This window comes from Panicum virgatum, chromosome 2K (genome assembly GCF_016808335.1).
Source record: "Panicum virgatum strain AP13 chromosome 2K, P.virgatum_v5, whole genome shotgun sequence".
In the NCBI taxonomy this organism is placed as follows: domain Eukaryota; kingdom Viridiplantae; phylum Streptophyta; class Magnoliopsida; order Poales; family Poaceae; genus Panicum; species Panicum virgatum.
In genome coordinates, this window is record NC_053137.1 from 52,142,876 (window position 1) to 52,158,957 (window position 16,082).

General features: G+C 44.7%; 1 long non-coding RNA gene across 15 annotated transcripts; it reads right to left on the reverse strand.

The window, feature by feature from the left end:
- Nucleotides 1-3,761: 3,761 nt before the first annotated feature.
- On the reverse strand, nt 3,762-13,086 carry LOC120684000. Of its 15 annotated transcripts, none has more exons than XR_005679037.1 (14): nt 12,224-13,086; nt 11,854-12,015; nt 10,977-11,040; nt 9,458-9,494; nt 9,112-9,242; nt 8,927-9,035; nt 8,672-8,800; nt 8,468-8,540; nt 6,592-8,344; nt 6,382-6,485; nt 6,161-6,214; nt 5,755-5,840; nt 4,557-4,681; nt 3,762-4,290 (listed from the first exon to the last, which is right to left on the reverse strand). It is a non-coding gene; the product is annotated as an uncharacterized LOC120684000 (long non-coding RNA). The 15 variants fall into 15 exon arrangements; XR_005679042.1 differs by having other exon boundaries at nt 11,995-12,015; nt 12,224-13,085; XR_005679033.1 differs by lacking the exon at nt 9,458-9,494.
- Between the last annotated feature and the right edge of the window lie 2,996 nt (nt 13,087-16,082).

Sequence of the window (16,082 nt, forward strand, 5' to 3'; positions counted from 1 at the left end):
CGTAATGTTAGATCTGGTGCAGGCTGTTCAGTATACCCACTTCCTTGATACCTACTATAGCCAGACAAGCTGTGTGTTCAGGAAGAAGAAGTTCTCCGTAGTTGCCCAGTGCCCAGCTGCTCCTTTGCACTTGGGGTTAGCTATGTAGGGCATGCAAAAATCTGGTTCTGGTTCAATCACCATACATGATACCCACAGGAGAATAATAGAGATGGAGCGCGGCATGAAGATTCATGGCCACCGGATGACAGCGAGATTCGCCGAGATGCCGCCGCCGCGGCTAGCTTGCTCGCCTCCATGTTTGTCTCTCTCCCATGCGTCCGATAGAACTAGAGATCAGATGGGATGGTAGAATAGAACTAGAGATTAAGTGAGATGATAGAGTTATTTTGGGTCGACCCATCCGACCCATTGGGTCAGTAGACTCCAGTTTTTATGAACTCTTATCAGACTTGAGGCAAGCCCATGTGGCCCATTGGCCTTACTTTTATGGGTCGGGTCAACTGGCCCGTTCCCATCTTGAAACTGAACCTTTGATGAGTTTGTAACACACGTGTCCATCTTGAAACTGAACCTTTGATGAGTTTGTAACACACGTGTCTATATATACATGCATGGGCACTACTCTGTTCCGCTGTCTCCTAACACGTTGCAACGAATGTCGGTTGGCATGCTTAGGTAGTTTGCACATGAGAACGAGACTAGTGAGAGCTAAAAAAATTTGTCGGAATCAGAATGGAAGGTACCGGGAGGTTTAGCCTGACAAGATCTACTCATGCGCGACCAGGGCTGTGTTTAGATCCGTAAAATAATGGTAAAAAAAGTCACATCGGACACTGTGGCACGTTGTAGCACTTTTCGTTTGTTTGTGATAATTGTTGTCCTACCATGACCTAACTAGGCTCAAAAAATTTGTCTCATCGTATACATCAAAATTATGTAATTAGTTTTTTTATTTACCTACATTTAATGCTCCATGCATGAGGCAAAAGATTTGATGTGATAGGTGAATAGTGAAGTTTGGAGAGAGAAATTTTAGAACTAAACACGGGTTCAAATCTTTTGTCTCATGTATGGAGCATTAAATGTAGGTAAATAAAAAAAACTAATTGCATAGTTTTGATGTACACGACGAGACGAATCTTTTAAGTCTAATTAGGTCATGGTAGGACAACAATTACCACAAACAAACGAAAAATACTACAATATACCACAGTATCTGATGTAACTCTTTTTACTAATATTTTACGGATCTAAACACAGCGCAGACCGTCACTCGCCGCCTGCGCTGGTGGGACGCAGACAACATCGCGTCAACTGCATCTGCTGCGTGTGTGACGACCAGGGTTAACCGAACCGTCGGTAACCGGTCCGGTTTGACCGGTTACCGGTCAAACCGGTCCGGCCCGGTTCCGGTTTGGTCCGGTATGAAACCGGTCCAAATTCAAAATTTAAATTTGAATTCAAAAAAATAAAAAATTCCCAAAAAATTCCTAAAAATACTTCAAGTTGCGACGAATCTAATGGTGTCAAATTTTCTCAAAAATTCGTTCGTTTAACATACTTTTCGGGCATTTAAAGTTAAAACAAAAAAGAAAAGGACAAAAATGAGACGGCCCATTAAGGCCCACTTGGTAAACCGGTCAAACCGGCCGGTAAACCGGTCTAACCGGCCGGTATACCGGTTGCACATGCGATTTTAAATTTGGATTTGAATGCAAACCGGTCAAACCGGCCGGTAAACCGGTCTAACCGGTCGGTATACCGGTACGAACCGGTTGAACTGGAAAGTTTGAATTTAAATTTGAATTTGTCCGGTTCCGACCGGTAACCGGCCAAACCGGACCGGTATACCGGAACCGGAGGCCGGCGGTTACCGGTTAGCGGTCGGATTTAAAAACCCTGGTGACGACGTGAGTCGTGAGGGGGCCCATCACTTTCAACTCGCTGGCCTGACGCTATTCATTTCTCAAGCCTGCTAACATCTGCTAGCGGCTTCCATAAGAAGTTTGGGCATCATGGCATCTATTCTCTTGAATAGTTTTTTGATGAGGTAAAAAAACAGAACAAGAGGGAACAATGTGTGATTTCTCTTTCACAAAATAATTCAGAGAAAAGATCAGAATGAATAAGCACATTTTGCTTGCTACGGCCGTCAATTGTTTAATTGATTAATTAATCAACAATATAATGCTCTTATCATACTATCTTTTCATAAGCAACAAGGACCATGTTGTCTCCTTATTTACTCCTTACCTACACTAACATGAGACGTGTGTGGCTTCTATAGAGTAAAATATACCGTTGGACCTCGAACTTGGTTCATGGTGTGATCCCCGTCTTCAGACTTCTCAAATACACATTTAGATCCTCAAACTTGCTAATCGTATCACGTTAAGTCCAAATCACTATTTTCAAGTTATAAAAATGGAAGTGTTACAGCTTATTATAGCTTACATATGGGTTTAAATTTTATATTTAAATTTTTCTGCTCAACTCTTATATTTTTCTAGTTTTTCTCCAAAATTTCATTTCAAAACTTTATGCCCGCCCCTCCCCCCAATATTTACTCCAAATTTGTCCTTTTTGTTTTCTATTTTTTTACAAATTTGGCACTATGATTTTCTTATTTTAGAAATATAATATTTTTGAATATACTTGTACATGCAAATTGGTACGAATTATTTTTTATACATTTTGCATATACTTTTTATTGGAAAAAATATATAACTTTTAATTTAGCATAAGAAACTGTGAATCGGACCTCACGTGATACGATTAGAAAGATTACATATCTGAATATGCATCTTAAAAATTTGGAGACCAAGATGACGCCCCGAACCAAGTTGAGAACCGGTTGTGCATTTTGCTGCTTTATATATATAGTGAACTCCATCACCGGTCTCAAAACTTGTTCGATTGTGTCATTCCGGTCTCTAAACTTGTAAATCGACCATCTAGGTCTTCAAATTTGTTCGGTTGTGTCATCTCAGTCCCTAAACTTAGAAACTACCCTTTAGGTTCTCGAACTTGTTCAGTTATATCATCTCAATCCCTAAACTTGATTTTGAGTATCTAGGTCAAAACAATACAATCTAAAAACTCTATATTAAAAAAATAATTTATAACTTTTTCATATAAACTTGAATGAAAACAAACTTTATATCAAAATTGTAGCCCTTGACGTGATTTCTAACTTTGTAGTTGAAAATTTTCTAAACCAAAACTATTTAGGATCCCAAAATATTGTTGTAAGTCTATAGATTTTAAAATTTAAAACTAAATTTTGGGACACTAAACTACTTCAAATAAAAACATTTTCAACTACAAAGTTGTAGATCGTGTCGAGGGCTATAATTTTGACATAAAGTTTATTTTTATTAGAGTTCATATGAAAAAATTATGATTTTTTTAATATAGAGTTTTTAGATCGCCCTGTTTTGACTCAGATGAAACTCAAAATCAAATTTAGAGACCAAGATAACACAACCAAACAAGTTGAGGATCTAAACGGGTGATTTCTAAGTTTAGGGACCAGGACACAGACCAACAAGTTTGAGGATCCAAACCGTCGATTTGCAAGTTTAGAGACCTGGATGACACAGCCGAACACATTTAGGAACCGGTGATGGACTTTTAACTCTTATATATATACAAAACACCAGGCCGCCTGCTACATCTTATTTCCTTGTATCCAGTAATTCAACCCTTTACTAGTAAGATGCCCGTGCTAACGCCACGGATAAATTTTAATCATACACTAAACAACACATGATCCATAATTTGTTCCATAGTTCAAACTGAAAAATATTTGCTTTACACAAAGGACAACCATATGCATAGAGTAAAATCACAACTTTATGGGATCATACATTTAATTTTGATGTATCATCTTAAGAATTGCTAGACAAAGAGCAATCAATATAAATCTGCTTGTAGCTGTATCAGTGAACTTCCCAGTGAGACCATAACATAACAGAATATCAACAATAACACACGGAATCCATATTCATATGGCTTCATCTTTGTATGTCTTTGTCAAGGTTGTGAAAAGGCTACCAATAAATATCATCAAATGAAACTGAACTTTTGCTCAGCAGTGCTCAAATCTCTTTATGTGAAAGCAGGAAACTAATGGAAGCCTGCGAATGGACGTTTGCTTCAGGGATTCTTGCCTCTCATCTCAGTGTTCACAGCATAACTTTTAATCAGCATCAAGTCTCTCAGCCAAACCCCGTTCCCCATTGCGCACCAGAAAACACTTTGTGGGCAATGTAACAGTCCCATGGCCTATTATGCAAACAATGTTAGGATGCGACATTAACTGAGATTATTTTACTCAAGAATAGCATTACAGCACACCGAAGTAAAAAGGTTATTCTACATTTCATCCAAGAAAATTAAGCTGATTTGTTCACCTAATAATACAGGAAGACTATTCTGTTCATGTTTGCCTTTTTTGGTGAAAAGCTGAAAGTCTTGCTCAAATTCTTTTTTTGGTTTCTCAGGTCCAGGATTTTACTCATTTACATTTGCTCAAAAGAGAAGCTTACTACCTTGGGCATGTGACTTGTGCTGATCATCCTTTATATTTTCATGGATATGGTCAAGTATGGAGATAAAAAATTCATGTGCATCCTGTTGCTCATAGCTTGCGAGGTTTGATGCATGCTTCCACTAACTAAAAAATCACAACAATACTCAATAATCAGAAGAAAATTAAATACTTCTGTTCAGGGGGGGTATAATAAGATGCTATATTGTTCTATATGCTCGGTCTAATAGAAGACTACCAAAGCATGCGATTCATATGATTCAAAATAAAGAAACAGTGACAAAATCCAATCGGTGATACAGCAAGTGCCACAGAATACCTTCAAATTCACCTGGCAAACCGTTACCTGCATTGAATTTATAGCTATTCATGCATTTGATCACTTTTAATTTTCAGTGTATCAGTTTAAGGTAAACTTGTCACATGACTGGTAGGCATTGACAGCTAAGCCCAATATGTAAACTTGGGGAGCTTAAGGTAATATATACTCTATATAGGATGCCATGTCATCAAACAGTCTGCGTGTATTGGAATGCGTTAACTGTTTTCGCTTTCAAGCACTGCAATATCATAATGCTAAATGTCACCCTCTCTAGTTACACATTTTCTGCGGATTCCATTTGCAATCCAGCATGATCCTTGTCTACTTGCAAACAGTACCAAGGCATAATGGGTCCAAACAAAAGATAAGTTCAGTCATGGACTAATGAAACTGATGAAACTTAACACATCAAGTCAGAAAAGGAGCATCCAATTAAGCAGAGTACCATTACATAGCGTTAGTACAGAGTTGCCTTTATTTTCTGGCTATAAACTTAATGAACTCTCATGTTAGACTAATCTGCAAGACAACTAATCTAAATGGCAGAAAACGATGTCTGGTCTAGTTACTGGGTAGCTTATCCAGTGCAATTCTGGGCACTTTTGGGTCCGATTGAAATTGGATGTCCAGCTGTAATAGTCATGACCACAAAGCAGATATGGATGTAAAGTTTTAGCTATCTAGCAGTTTATTTACTTATTTTTTTATTTGTTTCACTCACATGAAAAGCTGAATTAATTGATTATGCTTCTATTTTGTGTGCCTTAAGTTTCAAGTATCAAAGAATGGAAATTAGTCATCCTCTTTTTCAAGCAGCCGTTTCTTTGTGGCATCAAAGTATTGAGTATATCATAACCACAAGGGAGTTGGGGATAACCTTGTTCACAAGAGCATGTCCCTTTGAAAAATAATTAGTACATGACCAGCCAAGCTCGATGCGGTGAATGAGCTAATTGCTGTTACCTGCATACCATATATTTCTTTCATTAGTGCTGATCAAAGCATCGGCAAGGTTAGATGAGCATGGCCCAAATGGATACCAGATTTGAGTAAATCATATGTACTGAATATGCGTCCACATGAGCTAGAATTTCAACAATTACTGAATATGCGTCCACTTGTGTTTTGGTTGGTCTGTTATGTTTTGGGTTCACATGAGCTAGAATTTGAAAATTACATTTACATAAGAGAGCAAGTGAACAACTCAACTGTAGAAGGAAGAGAACTACCAGATATTTTCATAACCAAGGGCAATAAGTGAGCGCTATGGAAATTGCACATACCCTAACAATTAGCCGCTTGCTTGGTGTTCTTCTCTTCTCCTAAACAACCTAAACCTGGTGAGTGCAAAATAACAAAAGAATGAAATCAAGATTCAGATATTCCGTTAACATTAACAGATAGGCATGCTAACCCACAGCATCCCAGCAATCTATAGGGCTGCTACAGTCGTTCTAACCTGAGAGCAAAAAAAAAACAAACATGTAGAGGGCATTGTGCCTACCTTCTCACACGAGCAGATACGTTCCATTGTGCTGCAGGTGCTCACGCAGAGAGAAAAGTCCCCATCTTGCCTGCTGGGATGCGGCTCCACGCATACTGCTTTGGCTGAGTAATGGAGTAAGAACTGGCTACGGCAACAAGAGACAGACGGCGCGGACCGCTCGGCATGGCAAGGTAATGTGTGGCGAGAGGAATGTGAGGAGCGTGGTACCTGTGACTAACCGGAGGCACCGGCTTCCCAGCTTGAGCAGCATGTCACCCACGGCGGAGAAGATGAAAACCCAGCTGTGGAAGTCCCGGTCTCCCGGACGGCGAAGTACTTGTTGAGCCCGTCCATATCGTGTACACAGCTGCGGGAGTCCCGGAGGAGCGCACGCTGCAGGGCGCGTGGCCGGCGGGGCGTGCATGCAGGCAAGCAGAAGGGCGCGGCTGCAGTGGCGGGGCACCATGTGCCTGCGCACGGCCGCGCGGCCAGCGGAGGGCCGCGGCCGGCTGGGCCTGCACACGGCTGCCGTCGGGAGGGGTGGGGGCACGCGGCTGCTCGCGCTCGGGTGAGCAACGCGGCTCCTGCGCGGGCAGGCGAGGCAGCACGGCGCGTCCCCGCCCTGGATCTCCGCCCCCGCCCCTCCCGATTCTAGATCTGGTTGAGGGCCTGCAGCGGCGGGTCACCGCGTGCAGCGGAGGAGCGCAGTTCCGCGCCCGATTCGGCACCCCCCACCGGCATCAGCATCGGCGGGGTGGCGGCGCAGCCATCGCGGGCGGGGCGTCCTCATCGGGCGCGAACCCCTTGTCGTCGTCGTCTCCCACCTTGTCCTCGGAGTCGGCGATAAAGTCGGAGCCGGAGGTGCTGTCGGAGGGGAGCTCGTCCTTGTCGCGGCGGAGCCGCCGGCCGCGGCTGGATCCTGCGAAGGAAACGGGGGGTCAGGGGGGTTAGGGTTCGGGGGGGAATCAGATTAGGTTAGGGTCGCGAGGGGGGTTTAGGGTCGTCTCGACGCGGCCGGCGGCGTCGTGTGGAGCCCGCAACCCGCGCGTGTGCCAGCGGCGGCGCCCCAAACCTGCGCCTACGCGCGCGCCGGCGGCGGCAGCCGAGCCCGCAGGCGGCGCGCGTCCCGGAGGCGGCGTCCGAGGCCGCAGGCCGGTGGAGGGGAAGCGCGCGGCACTCTGGCCGCCGGCTCCGAGCCCGCAGGCCGGTGGAGGGGAGGCGCGCGGCAGTTCAGCGGGAGGCGCAGGGCGGGGCTCGCACGGGAGGTTGGCGGCGAGGTTTGCAGGAGACGCGCGGGAGCGAGGGCCGCGCTAGATTTTCAGAATAGGGCCGCAAGATTTGTTGTTCGTGGGATTCGAACGTTGCCCGGTTGAGGGGCTTGCTGCGCGGGGTGGAGGTGGGATTGGTCGGTCGCGCGTTGAAGCCAGCGGATCCATATAACATGGACCGTCCAATCGGGTTGGTGGTTGTCTAGTTGAATTTTCAGCCATCGATTTCAATGTCGTAGGAAATCTGGGTACAAATTCTTTGGTGCATTGCTTCTCAATACTCTCAGCGGGGTACATTTTGGTCGGTGGCTTTAGAAAAACTTGTTTGGTGCCTTATGGGGTAATAGTAAGGTGCCCGTGCTAACGCCACGGATAAATTTTAGACGTACACCAAACAACACATGATCCATAATCCAAACTAATAAATATATATTTCACACAAAGAACAGAGTTATTATGTTGATTACACAAACACATTCATAGTGCCATTTGAAAATGATAACCCATCTGCCAGCAATGTTATAATTATTTACAAAGGTTGGAAGAACAAGAGCATAAACAGAATGAACACACAGGTACCCAACACCAATGTCGAAGTTTTCCCAAAATTTTGAAACCCTAACATCGGCAGTAGGTAGGCACCCATCAAGTAAAAGCAATAGCAACTTCTACTTCGGTGTAACATTGCTCGCCTAGACATTTCATCAAACAAGCTGCAGGTAGGCACCCAAAGCAACACACCACATGACTTAAAAAAGCTATTTGTAATCAATACGCAGCAACGACTCGACGACGATGATCAGGACGACATTATTCCAGAGAAATAGAAAGCTTACCTATCCTGCTGTTGAACCTCTTGCAAAAACACTAACTTCATAGCTGATGTTGCAGAAGCAACCTTGCTCCTAGCTGGTAAGAAAATGGGCAAAATCAAAATCGATAGACAAAAATCAAAATCGATAAATAGTAAATTAAGCTACTGATTCCTGGAATTTGACAACATCTTATTTAGTGAACAAATCAAGGATTCATGAACTGACCTGCATGGCTGCTCCAAATGGTATTTGGGATTGATAATGGCTGGCTAGTGGCTACCCTGGTTGCATACCATCATATCACCACCACCCAAACTGTGACAGGATGACAGCACGGCTACCAGGGACAAATGCCTAAAAATATATGCCAAAATTTAAGTCCCAAACATGGAAATGGTGAAACAGCAGAAACTGATTCACCATAGCAGTATAACACAATACAACCAAATAATATATTGCAAATGGAGAAGGAGGTATGACTTGTAGCATGCAAGTGCTTGACATCCTCTGCAAGCAATGAAAGCATGAGATTTTTTGCCACCATCCAAATATCCATCATTATAAACTGCAAGCTTGTTGGCACAATCGCCTATTCAAAATTAGTGATCAGAATCAATGAAAGTTGCAATTTCACTTAGAAAGACAATATCAACCACAATTTATACCGATTGATCCTCGAGCATTTCCTCAAACAGCTAACCTACATTCCATATGGCGTTTGCGTCCCCACGGCGACCTCCACTCCACGGGCATGCCAGCACTGCATCTCCTGGAGGCCTCCACCCATGCTCTCGGTCTACAACACAAGCACAGGAGCAAGAATCAGACACATGTTTGACCAACCAAAAGTTAAAGACTCATCAAATTCATCGCGGGCGGGATTGGAAAGCTATATAAGTTCCTAGCTTCGAATGATTTTTTCTCATAAACCATAAATCTGATTTCAAATCTGTTGAATTTCAGAAGTACAAAAAATACAATGGCAAGTGACATTCTTGAGCCCCTGATGACCTGTCAGATTGGCAGATTGCTGCTTGTTGCTGAGCCCCTGACATGCAAATATTAAATCTATGTAAAAGTTCATATTGCATTTTCCACAAACACAGGGGATGCTCATGCAACGTTTCTTTAACTTGGAAATGAACACTTGTATCCTCCAAACATAAAAGGGTCTACTGCAATTTTTTCTTTAACTTGGAAATGAACTCCTCTAAAGAAAAAATGATATACTATAACTTAGAAAACTGGATATCAGATGATAAAATGAAAAAAGGCAAGATTTCAATTCTTGTTCCATAGATTCAGTTAGACATTTGAATGAATATCTGACATGCAAATTGTTGAATCGATGCTAGATTCTAAAGCTAATTCCTTGTACTCCACATCGATTTCCTCCAAAGTTTTGATGTGTTCGCTAACAAAACTGAACAGGGAAGACCATAAGAAAACATGATGATTACCAGACCAAAATTAATATGAGAAAACTAAAGTCAGCAGAAAGGTGAGAGATGTGTGGTTTATAAGAAGCACAACACAAACAGAACGTCAATTTGTTGCATGCCACTATCCATTAACTGAAACTCTGCTAGTGCAGAAATTTGTTGCAAGAAAAGTGCATGTGTGGTAAAAAGGACTTTAGTAAAATCAAAGGCACAAGTAAGTTTTAAGATGGGAAAGTAGCATCATCAACAATATAATAATCTTGGGATGATATTATGATAATAGAGAGAAGTCAGTAATATCAATAATATAATCTGGAACGCAAACTCACATTATCCAACAAAAAATAAGAGCTGCAACTAAACCTAGATTATACTCAACATTAATCACCAGTTGAGCACGTCCTTGTAGACTATATTCTTGGTGCTCTTCCCAGTGGGGTCTAATTCCTTTTTTGTCGTCAAAAGACAAGGTTAGATTATTCCCCATTAGCATGACATTGGCAGCTCCTAGCTGAGCCATTAGACAGGCCTTAACACAAAGAATGATAAATCTACTCTTCATCTTGGCAATCTCCAAAGCCCTAGGGGAAAAGACAGCTCTTTTTTTAGGAATTACGAGCACAGAAGCGATAAAACAGAGAGGTGCCCGTGCTATGAATTTATCATTAGTGATGCATCTGAATATCTCTTTCTCAACATAGCATATCATTACCAAATATTGACAAATATTGGAGATTTAATTCCTGAATTAATTAAATTCATTGCAAAATTGCTGGAATTGGGGTCAGAAGTTTTGAAGTTCCATACCCTTCTTGGCTTCTTCAGTTCTTTTTGTGGGTGGTCCTAGCTAAATTCATTCGGTGCCTTATGGGGTATAAAAAAACATATTTAAGATGCAGTAAGAATCGAAAACAACCAAAGTTAGCTAAAGCAGCGGATAGATCAGTATAGAATAGTCTGCAAATATACAGATATAGAGTTCTGAACGGGTAAAATTTAGCAGTCAATTATATGCAAGGAAATATAAAACCCCACTGATGCAAGGAAATCATCTATAGATAAAACTTTGCATGATATCTACATGTTACCTGCAAATGTTCATGCAATGCTTCAGTCTTCTGTGGATACTCTGGAAGCTTAGCTTCAGATACACTGAAAAGGAACAAACTTCATTAAAAACATGTACCTCTCTTCATGAAAATATACACTGTTCAACACGTTTTACACCAATGCTACCGGTAGTGGTGCATAACATGCAGTAAGTAAATTGCGATGGTGGTGCATAACATGCTGTAAGTAAATCAACTAATAACCTTTGATGGGGAAATTGAAAGAAGCAAAACATCATCAGTTAATATGGTTCCCAAAAAAGAACCAAGAAAATTATGAAGCAAAACTCTATGACTTGTTCTTTGGGTATTCTAGGTTAGCGACAAACAATTCGAAACATGTGACCCCCAATTAGCTCGGCAAGTCCAAGCATTCCATCAGGTGACCCCACTCCTCCACGACATAATGTTTCCAAACTAAACTAAAGTACACAAAATGTTCTTGAGGTACTAAATTATTCAAGGACAGTAGGCACCACACAGAATTGAAGTTAAGACATGTCTGCGTGATTGTTTGCTACTTGCTTAAGCATTCTCTTAGAATCAGCTGCAAATAAAATTCCCGCTCTAGTAAGTGCACCCGTGCTAACGCCACAGGCAAGAAAAGAAATGCAGCAATAGCTAATAGTTTGCTCATACGCCCTTGCAAATAGGGGCATATAAGCAAATAAGCCATGGCCTATCATTTATCGACATTGCAAAGTTGCCATCGTGAAAGCATGTAGAGCTATATCATAACATGTTCATTGATTGCAGAAAGAACAAGATATCTAGATCAGTCATTTTTTTCAGATCAGATCAGTCAGATCATGCATTCTTGGAGTAGCACTTTAAACCTGCAAGTTTAGTTTCAGACCTGCAGCCTGAAACCTGCAAGTTTCTGCTGCTTAACCAATTTATTTTCAGATCATTTTAGCATATGAGAAATGATGCCATAACTTGTTTCCATCTTCATCCAACACAATCTTGAATGAGTCAGACGCCATTTGCAACTCACCCTTGGCCACACAGAGTTGACCTGCAGAGTAACATCAATAAATCAGCATTCTGAAATAATCTGTAATCATCCAAAATGAAGTAGTATGCTGAAAAATGCATTGAAGGTACTTCTAATCATGGTGCTGGGCATACATGCTCAAAGGTAAATACAGTTAACCAAATTAATTACACTCTCCAATCCAAAATAAAATACATGAAATTTTAGAGTTGTGCGCAAGGATTATTACAGTGAATCAAATGGCCCTGCTGCTCTCGCTCAGACTCCAATCCCTGAATCTTGTACAGAACGAAAGGAGAAAGAAGAAATAATTGATTGAAAAAAAAATCGAATAGAGAAAGGAGAAGGGATCTCCACTCTCAGTCAGCTTACGTCTGACGATTCCAAGACCTCGAATGCTTCTCACGCAAGTCACAAGTCAGTACCAGTAAACCCACATGGAAATCATGGTGTACATTGCACTCACGGGCAATGTACATTTCAGGTTTCCGAGGCCTGACCACCTACGCCACGGCGACGGGCTGCAGGGTTGGCCACGGCGGAGGCCTGAGCGTCCACGCCCAAGGAGCCAACCAGGGGGGCCGCGGGGCCGGCCGCGGCTGCGACTCCGGCCGCCAAGGAAGGAGCGCCGCGGACGCTCCCTGCGCCGCCATCAAAAGCTGGCGAGACAATCCAACCATAGGAACAACTTTTCCCATGGATAAGGAAGAAGAAGGGGGCGGGAGAGGTAGAGGGGAACCGGATCCACCAAATCCGACCATCTCCGGCGAGCTGGAGGTGGGCGCCAGAGCTAGGGAGCTTGCCGATGTTGGGACTGGTGGGGCCCCCTGCTCATCGTCGTGCTGCCAGCGGCCCCGCCCGGAGGCAGATCTGCGCATCGGCGGCCGCGTCGTAGCAACGCCACCGGCCGCCGTGCTCTCGCCTCGCCGGTCGCCGGATTCGGAGGGGAGAGAGAGGGGGAGACGCGAGAGGAGAGGGATGGAGAGAGGAGTGGAGACGGAGAGAGGAGAGGGAGGAGAAGGCACGGCTGTGAGACCTGCCTCGCCACGGTGCGCCCCTCTCCGGCCGCCTCATCGCCGCCGTACGCCCCTCTCCGGCCACCTCATCGCCGCCGTACGCCCCTCTCCGGCCATCGACCCGCGACCTCCGCCAGCCGTGCCGACAGCTCCCCCGGCGCGTGCGGGAGGCACGCGATTGGGCCGCCGGCAGGGCTCCCCAGGCCGCGCGCGCGACCTCCCGACGCGTGCGTGCGAGAGCTGTGCGAGCAGGCCACCGGCGGCGCTCGGCCGCGCGTGCGTGCGGGAGCTGTGCGAGCAGGCCACCGACGAACTCAACCCTAGCGAGGGAGCGTGGGTTTTTTTGGTCGAAATAGGAAGACGGAGCGAGCGAGCGAGGGATTCGAAACTGCGCGGGCGGGGTGGGGTACTGGGACTCGCGCGCGTTGAAGCCCGCGGCGCGTTGAAGCCTTTTGCCCTGGGTCGTCCAATTTCATAGCAAGCTAATCTGGACCATTCATTCTGGTGTGGGGGGATTTCCTGGGTAGGTTTTGTTGGTGCACAAGGAATTGGTCTCTCAGCGGGGGCAAATTATGGGGTGGCCATAGGAAAGTTCAATCCGTCCCTTATAGGATGGATGGATTAGTTGTGTTGGACTCTCAATAACGTCCAAGGTGAAAGCAATGAAGTTGCCTAAGTTAGCTAGCAGTGCAATAACGGTGAGTTGGCATCGATTTATAATGGAATGCCCGTTTGAAATGGAAGGCATCGGGAGGATTCCTCCACGCGCGAACAGCTAGTGGGTTTCGCACTTACCGACCAAGGCTTCCTCCTCGACCTGCACCTATAGCGAAGAAGTTTGGCTTTGGTACGATCGATTTGAGCTCTAGACTTCCACGGGATCGGAGGATGCTCCTGGATATCCCATGATTGGCTGGTAGCTGTACAGCCATAAACAGCTAGCTGCCAGAGCTAGGGCAGTGATTCAACTTTCAACTCGGGCCTTGTTTAGATGTTTTGCAAAAAAAATTGCGATAGAATCTTACTAATTTGAAGTACTAAATGAAGTCTATTTACAAAACTTTTTGCACAGATGGGTTGTAAATCGCGAGACGAATCTAATGATGCTAATTAATTTATGATTAATCAATAATTAGCGGATGGTTACTGTAGCATCACTGTTGCAAATCATGTATTAAGTAGGCTCATTAGATTCGTCTCGCGATTTACAGTCCATCCATGCAAAAAGTTTTATAAATAAATTTCATTTAGTACTCCATGCATGTGTCAAAATATTCGATGTGACGTTTTTTTTATGTCTGCGCAGGCCGCCGCCGTCCACGCCCGTACTTGAGGCCGCTTGACCTCGAGGGAGAAGGAGAGCGAGAGATCTGCAGCGAGCTCCGCCGTCACCAAATCAAGGTCTCCCGGCGCTGCTGGATCGACCTCCGGAGGAGCCGGCGGCGCCATGGAAGCAGGCCGCCAAGCTCCTCCACGCCGCCATGTCCTTGCTTCTCCACGCCGCAGCACTGGAGCTGGCCGCCACTACCGGCCTCCCGCACGAAACCAAAAGAGGGAGAGATAGAAAAGGAGGTGGCGCCGACGCCATGGCCCCCGTGTTCTGAACATGGTTAACCTTACCGTTGGGAACCGGTCCGGTTTGACCGGTTACCGGTCAAACCGGTCCGGACCGGTTCCGGTTCCGACCGGTTCCCAACCGGTCCAAATTCAAATTTTGAATTTGAATTCAAAAAAATGAAAAATTCCCAAAAAATTCCTAAAAATATTTCAAGGTGTGATGAATCTAATGGTGTAAAATTTTCTCAAAAATTCGTTCATTTAGTATGGTTTGCGGAATTTATAAGTTAAATCAAAAAAGAAAAAGAAAAAAAACGACGGCCCATTAAGGCCCATCGCGCGGCACATCGTATTTAACCTATCCCCAACCATCCCGCAGCCTCAGAAACCCCTCGTCCGCTCCTCTCGCCCCCTAGGAACCCCTGTCCGCCGCCAGCACCCTCCGTCCGCCGCCCTGACCCGGCCAGCCGGCTCCTGAGAGCGGCTAACCGGCCCCAGCACCGGTAAGCCGGGCCGCCACCGGATCCACCGGTTAGCCGCCCTTGGAGGCCGGTTTACCGGCCCGGCTAGGCGGTAAACCGCCACGAGCGACGGTAAGCCGCCGGCAGGTGAGGTTTTTTCCCTAGATGATTTTAGATGATTTTTTTTAGGATTTAGGTGTATGACTTAGGTATATTTAGAATGTAGGTAATATTTAGGATTTAGGATGTTTTAGGATTTAGAATGTTTTAGGATTTAGGTGTATTTAGATGATTTTAGACACTATGACTTAGGAGTTAGAATATTAGATGATATATTTTTGTTGTCCATGTATGCAGATAGACAATGGCAAGCAGAGATGTTGTATGGGAACACGGGGAAAATCTTTATCCCGGATGGCGATGCAACTATTGTCGTACGCAGAAAGGAGGAGGTGGTGCGACTAGATTGAAACAACATTTGGCTGGGCGCGGGGCGGAGGTGGTCCATTGCAGGAATGTGCCACCTGATGTGCGGGACTTCTTTCAGCGTGAGTTGGATAGGGCAAAGAAGGCAACTGCTGACCGGGCTCGAGAGAGGTTGAGACGGGAGAAGGCTGCAGCGGAGGGAAACTATCCCGGTGATGAAGAAGATGAGGAAGCTCAGGTGCAGCGTGCCATGGATCTATCAAGAGCAGAAGCAGAGTTCCGACGGGGGGTGGAACAGAGAGGAGGTGCATATGAGCGTGGAGGAGGTAGTGGTTCGACGAGGGGGAATGTTATGCAGAGGATGTTTCGAAGGTCCACTTCGCAGAGGGAAAGTCCTGTGGTGGAGGACTATAACTTGGCAGCTGGTGGGAGAAGAGGAATGATGCAACCAAGGATTGATACAGGCTCCTGGACGCAGAAGGGTAAGAACGCAAAGGAAGCTATTGGTAAAGCTTGGTCAAAGTTTTTCCATATTGCAGGAGTTCCTGGAAGACAGGCTGACAGTCCATACTTTATCAGTGCGGTCAGGGAGACACAAAAGTGGGGTAAGTTTTTTTTTCATTGCAAT